At 28.3% G+C, this 7,563-nt stretch overlaps 1 protein-coding gene across 1 annotated transcript in view; it reads left to right on the forward strand.

Moving 5' to 3' along the window:
• Positions 1 to 7,563, forward strand: part of LOC117170802 — a 37,698-nt gene that overhangs the window by 10,724 nt on the left and 19,411 nt on the right. The window lies entirely within an intron of this gene.

Raw genomic sequence — 7,563 nt, forward strand, 5'->3', positions numbered from 1 at the left:
AGCTTCAAAATGAGCTTGTTTTATACAGAATTTCTAAAACAATCAACCTTTTAAAGAGCATTTTTTTTGCTCTGGTATAATTAAAATTAAGAGAATTCCTACAGTCATTAAAAAGAGGTGGCCGAAAACTTATGGACGGCAGTGTATTTATATATACATGCATGTGTGTGTTTTTATGTATTTGTGATACACTGAGAAAATAAAAAGAAGAAATTTAAAGGCAAAAATCAAATAGGAAACGCGTTAATCATATCCGAATTGAAATTGCAAAACAATTGTTGACCAAAAAGGTGTAACTTACGGAAGAATAATAGTTCACCTTCAAATAATAATTTTTTGGTAATCACCCTATTGTTTATATTTATGAAACATGCCTTAAGGAGCAGTAAATTATTTTTTTATATGTTATTTTAAAACGTAAATCAGCACAATCAGTTGCTTTCTGTAAGGGTATTTTAAACCAATCAAATTAGTTCCTCAAATTAAATAAAGTTTTGTTAAATTACTCTGAATCTCAATGAGAAAAATTGCAATAATTACAAGTAAAATTTCACTAATTCAATTACTGAAAAATTATCTGCTAAAGATTAATACAAAATTACTAATTCGATGAGTTTAAATCTCTAGTAATTCAAAAATATGTTGTAATATTTGAATTTCGCTTGGGTTGTGTGTATAGATCTAAAAAAGTAAATAAAATAATATAATATAATTATGTATCATTTTAACGCATTTCACCTCACTTGAAATGAAATCAATGTTTAAAACTATTTTACATCAGAACAGCACGATTTTTTGTAAATTTTCATCAAAATTGTTAATATTAGGCAAACCAAGTTGAAACTCAACATTTCCCTTAAAAATTATACTCTTAGAATAGAATCAGAAAGTCGCGTATTTTTGGAATGTTTTAACTTATTTTCATGTTTTCAGAAAGTGTGATGAAAAATCGATTAAATTCAACAAAAATAATTGTTTTAACAATTCGTTATAATTTGTAGTAATATTTTTAAGAATAATGCTAAACATCTTTAGTTGATTTTGAATCTTGTCATTTTTTGTCCACTTATAAATTAATTTTTTTAACAATTCGCTATTATATTTTATAATATTATTTTTGAATAACGCAAGAAACTTGCGGTTGTTTAAACCTCCAAGTTCTTGTCCTCTATTCCCGATTTCTAGGAAGTTATAAATTTTTCTAAAATTTCTAACTTTACTTTGGCTTTTTAGTTGCAAACAAATATTCAATAAAAAATAGCGAGAATCACTTTTTAAACAATATCTATCTGTTTGCTAAATGACTTTTTCTGTGATAAAGCAGACATTTATATAATAAATTAATAATAATGAATGATCAGTTGCTCCATCAATTCTTTTTAAAATTGCATTAATTATCATCCTAATAAGTAAGAAGTGAATGAAAACCAAAAAATTATAAAGAAGGAGAAAATAGTTATAAGGAATATTAATTTGTTTAAGCAATTATTTTTCATTAAATCTCATTACACATCACCACATTCAATGTGAAGAAATGACAAAAAGTTGAAAATTGCATAAAAAACTTAACTATTAAAAATTATTTAATGACAATATAATTAAAAATTACAAGAAACTTTTTAGAAAATTATGTTTGTTAAATTTCATTAGTTATTACTCGCGCTAAGTAAAAAGTTAAAAAAAGTGGTAAATTTCAACAACAAAAAAACGTAACTATCTAGCATTACGATAGAGCAAGATAGTTTTGAACAACAGTAATTTGTGTAAACTGAAAATTTTAGGAAACATCGCAACTTTCTAACATTAATCAATGAAAGTATTATTAAAGATCATAACAAATATATAACATAATTTTATTTATTTACTTAATTTAATTATTATCTTACTTTGATTTATAAGTGGACTAAAATTAGGAAAAATGTAGGAAAAACTGCGACTTTTTATTATTCTTAAAGGAGACTATATTTATAAATAATTAATAGTTTAAACAATTATATCTTCATTATTCTCAGGTATCAAAAAGCGATCATCAATGTTTCATTACCGTTCCCACTTGCTCAAATTGGTATTAGTACCGAAAAGTTGGTAAACATTATGAATGTTATTGTTGTTGTGATTTAACACTAATAAAAATAAAAAAGACGAAAGAGATAAAAAAAGAGAAGAAAGGAGATTTGATTAGCTGCCTTCTCATTTTTGTTTTGTATTTTTTATTTTCGTCCCGAAAGTTTTTTTGGGAAAAATATTTTTTTTTTCTTGAAAAGGGAGTATTTTTTGTATTGCAATAGGAGCATTATATGGTGGTTGTACAAATTTGGATATTCAATTATTAGTTTTATTTTCGGGAGTTCTAAAACTTAACTTGAGTTTTGGACCTTAAAAAGGATTCAGAATTTTATTTCCTTTTGATTTATATTCCTTTAATTTAATTTATTATTGGTTTACCGTTACTAAAAAGTTTATAATAAGTTTAAAAATTTGTGAAAAATGTTGAAGGTAGTATTTTCTGCATTAGAAACACCGTATTCATATTTGCTGTTGCATTTTTGCTAATTGTGAGAGAAATTCTAAGAATTTAGATTTACGACTTCAAATTAATTAAAACAGTTGAATTTTCTACCCAATATTTAATATTCGGGAAAGCAGTTGAGTTTTTAACCTATTAGCTTATTTTTTTCATGCAACGATAAGCAAGAAATACAAAATTTTTAACCAGAAAGTTCAATTTTAAACAAAATGCACGAATTTTGGCGAATGTGTTGAATCCTAAAGAAAAAGAGACGATTTATTAATAACACCTGACTCACTATCAAATAATTAAATTTTGAAAGGAATGCTCTATTTTTAGCCAAATAATTGAATTATCTTCGAACGGATTTTTAACAGAAAAGTTTACTTTCGGATGAAATATGTAAACCTCCAAGCCTGTAAGAAGAAATTTAGACACAACAGTTAAATTTAGAAACAAAATTATGAATCGTCAACAAAAAATAATTTTTTTCAAGATCATCAAGTATTTAATTTAGCAAAAAAGACGAAGATCCAAAAAAAGTTAGAACCTCAAACAAGACAGATTAATTAATTTTCTTCAACAAGAAAATAAACGTTCAAAAAGGATTTATTTTCTACAAAACTTAGGGATTTTAACAAAAATACATGCATTCTTTACGAAATAGTTGAATTTTTAACTAAACAGTTAAGTTTTCGGTCAAAAATAAAACATATAAATTTTTACTTAAAAAAAAACGATTCCTTGTCAAAAATAAAACGAATTTATATCCAAGCAGTTAAATTTCTCATTAAAAAAATCTTTAACTATAAACATGAATTTCAAAAAAAGTAGTTCAACTTGCAACAAATTTGTTGAATTCTTGTGGAATAAATAATTAAATGAACCAGAAGATATGCTTTTTCAACAAAAATAGATGATTTTTTACAAAATAGTTGAATTTTGAAAGGATTGTTTTAATTTAAAGAAACTTGTTGAATTTTTTACGAAAATATCTGAATAATTTTCAAGACTAAAAAAAGAATTCGGTACAAAGAAGTTGCGTTTGCAACCAAAAAAATTGAATTTTCAACCAGAAAGAATAATTTTAGAGCAAAAAATGCTAATTTTCAACAAAATAAATTTTCAACCATAAAAGATCAATATTCAGCAATGGATGAATAATCAACTCAAATGATAAAAATTGAACTGAAACAATTAAAATTTTTAAAAATTGAATTTAAGCAAAAAATGTATATAAAAGTAAAAATCATTATAATGATATTATAATATTTTTTACAATGATAATCAAATATATAACAAGCTGCTCCTGAACAACTGGACCTGGCCTATATAATAATATAATATACTATACTAAAAAATAATTTGAAATTTGAATAGGAATACTTAGCATAATTATTTCATTTCCTTGAAACCTTTTAAAAATTTTTCAATAGTTTTGGTTTAAATCTTTAAGAGTGTGCATTGTAAAAAGAAATTGATATTCCTTCAAATTTTAAATGATTTTTGATTCTGTAAAATCTTTTTTAAATTATTATTATTATTATTTACATCATTAAGCCATTTCCTTTTCAGGGCAGGAGTGACTCACTCGGTGGGAATGGGATAAATGTGAGAAAGGGATATAGAATTTTTAAATTGATCCTGATTTCTCGTGATAATTATTTAAGTAACGCGTGCGTTCGACAACACTGCTCTGACCCAAGTTGTTGATCAATCTTGGGTCCATTAGGTCCATTAGTCCTGGCATACTTCTCTAGCGTCTTTTACGTCCATAAATTTTTTCAAGCAGCCTCTGGTGTTTTTGTAGCTTCTTAGGTCTCTTCAAACTGGTGTCTTATTCACAGGTTTTAACCATCCATTTCGCGGTCTGCCTCTGGGTACGCTGCCATTTACTTTACGTAGATAAACTTGCTTCGTCAGTTGTTCATTTGGCATCATCTTAACATGCCCGAACCATCTTAACCGATTTCTTTTCAATGTGTCTATTAGCGTTTCTTCTGCATTGCATTCTTTAAGCATGATCCTTGCCAATCTCCTTGCATAATATAGAAACAATCACTCAATTTCCCCTTTCCCTAACCTCAGTGATACAGACTTTCTCAATTGAGTTTTCTAACGCATCATGTTCTACATCGGAGTTGCGGTAGCCTTAGCTTAATCTGCGAATTGTCCCTTAAAATAGTCTCGGAAAGCGTCTAATATCCCGCCTGCATCCTAAAGCATTTCCCCATTACTATTTTTTATGTTGGAAAATTCTGTAGTTTTATTTCCCTTCATTTTTGTATGAAGCAGTTTCATGCTTCCTTCGAAGTCTTTTTGTATTTACTTCTCTTCTTCTGCTCTAATTTTATCTTCACTTTTCTTAATCAATCGTTTGAGTATCCTTTTTTTGTGCCTGTAATCATTTGTACGTCGATTTCTTTGCTCATCGCCAAGACCTGCGATGTTTAAAGTTCTCATGCATGCTTCTTCCTTTGCTTTTTGGGCAGCCTGAATTTCATCATTTCACCATGCATCACCAGACATTCTTCCTACAACCGCAGTACCACACACTTCGACCGCAAATCCAACAATTATATCCCGACACTTCTCTGGGATTACTATCAACTGGCACGCAGCATGCCATAATAAATAATATTCTGATTCCTAACTTTATTCTAGCCCACAGCAGTCTGGGAGATAGAAAATCATGATCTTCAAGATGTTGCTTTACTTTTCCATTCAAAATCAGACCTACTACTTGCCTACTTGTGTGTTTTCTCACGTCCATAGTTTCTTTCAATTCTTTTACGTTGAGATCATTCAACCCCTAGAAATCATGTCAAAGTTAGGTATTAATTCTTCATGTGGTAGAGATTATACAAGGTAAAAAAACTTGTGACTTTTCCCAACTGTTCCTTAGAGAAAACTCTCAACTTCAGTTGAGAAAGTGGCTTCACATATTTAGCTGGGTAATTTTCTTAAAGTTTTGAGAATATTGTGTCAAAGAGCGGACTTTTCCTCAGGCAGTTGAAAGCTTCGCCAAAATAATAGAGAATTGACAATACTCTTGGAAGAATAGTGAATTTAACGCAGCGTCTTGGTAATTTAGCCGTGGAAAATGAGAAAATTTACAAACGTCACAAAAAAACTCCTCAAACTTAAAAACTAAAAAAAACTTAAAACTTAAAACATTCGTATTGACTTATAAATATTAAGAACCCTCTTCCATTATCTCACTGTGCTTTTGTATATGAAATTAATTGACTTGATCAAATCAACAATTAATGACCGACTCAATGATCAAAGAATCATAGGATTCGACTATAATTTATTTAAATTATTTATTTGATTTTATTTTTGCATGTGCTATGCGGTTACACCATTAACGGGCGGCAAAGAAAGAAATCAATAAAATCATAGAATAAATTGATGAAAAAAAATCTAGTCGATCATTAATTGTGTAAAATAGTTGCTTAGTTTATATATAGTTCATCGATATTATAGCGTCATGCTTCATTGTTCTCTAATATTTATATAATCTGAAAGTTTTCATCCCAAGCCTTCATTTGAATCTTGCTTTTCTGAGCTAGAAGTTCAGAAGAAAATACGCCAGGGCGCGATGTTTAAGCTGACCCTTGGTTCTTAATTATTTTCCAAAAATTTTTATGAATGTTTCTCTTCACAAATTTTGGAAAAATTCTGTAGAGTTTGAACATTATTCCACAATAGCATAGGGACAAATTCCATTCAAGCAATATTCCACAAATTTTTGGGGAGTTTCCCCTACATTAGTTCGGGAAAATTCTCAACCGAATGGGTAATTTTCCATCTATATCGGGACTTTTCTTCACAAAATGTTGGGAAATTTCTTAGCGTCTTGGAAAAATTTCTATAATTCTTTGAGATTTTTCCTGTCTAACGTTTGGAAATATTCTCAAATTGATTGTGTGAAAAATTTCCCCAACTTTTTGGAAAAATTCCATTTATAAGGTTATAAGGTCTGTTCCATCAAACTTCATTTTACAATGAAGGGTTAGGAGGGGGGGGGGCTGGAACCGAGAGAGTCGTATTGGGTTCACGTTTTTATTTTTATGCTGCGAAAGTCACCAGCCTTTAGCAGCGTCGTATTATATATGGGTTTTGTTTTGTTTATTTTAGGATTTCCTATTATCTGCATAAAGAAACACAAATTTAAGAATGGACAAATATTCAAACTATAAAATCTTATATTTGGCTTTTTCCTCAATCTCGGGAAACTTCACCGGCATCTTCTATAGTTATTACAAAATGAATATAAATGACAAAGCGAGCTACATATGTAAAGAGTTGTTTCACAATTACGACACATTTTCTGAGGCTTAATAATGCCACAAAGAAAAATTTGATAAATTTTTCAATTTTCCCTAACTTTAGAATATAATCGCGAGCACAATTGTTGCACAATTGTTACGCAATTTGTTATTAGAAGAGAGTACATGCTTAATGATTTACTGATTAATTTGTTTTCATTTTTATTTGTTATTTGTTATTTGTTAGAATTTATTTACTTAGTATTATAATTTCAATTTTAACTGTTTTCCATGTCGAAGTTTTTCCCGCGGTATCAGGAACTGATAAGCTCGGCAACTATATCAATATTTAGTTAAAGATGTCAGTTCTAGAAGCCAAAAGGGGAATATTAGCATTTTATTTTTAAGAATTTAATTGGTTTTCATTGTTAATTGTTCATTGTTTTATTAAAAATTCTTGGAGATCCCTTTAATTTTTTTCATAAAATAAATTTAAAAAATAAATAAAAAATCGTTTGACATTTACGCAGGGTTTAAATTACTTTCGGATCTTTTTGAAGCTTCTGAAACTTATGAACTTATAATTTCGTTTTTTGCTAAGAAAATTTAAATCTTGCTAAATTAAACCGAACAAATATTTTTTAGCGTTCCAGATGTTTTCGACTAATTTAGGAATATTTAAAACTTGAAATTAATTAATTAAAATGAAACCTAAATAGCGTAGAATTTTTCAAGATATTTTTGCAAAAAGCTAAAAAACATTTAGAAAGAAATTTTATC

This window comes from Belonocnema kinseyi, chromosome 4, assembly GCF_010883055.1.
Source record: "Belonocnema kinseyi isolate 2016_QV_RU_SX_M_011 chromosome 4, B_treatae_v1, whole genome shotgun sequence".
NCBI classification, from domain to species: domain Eukaryota; kingdom Metazoa; phylum Arthropoda; class Insecta; order Hymenoptera; family Cynipidae; genus Belonocnema; species Belonocnema kinseyi.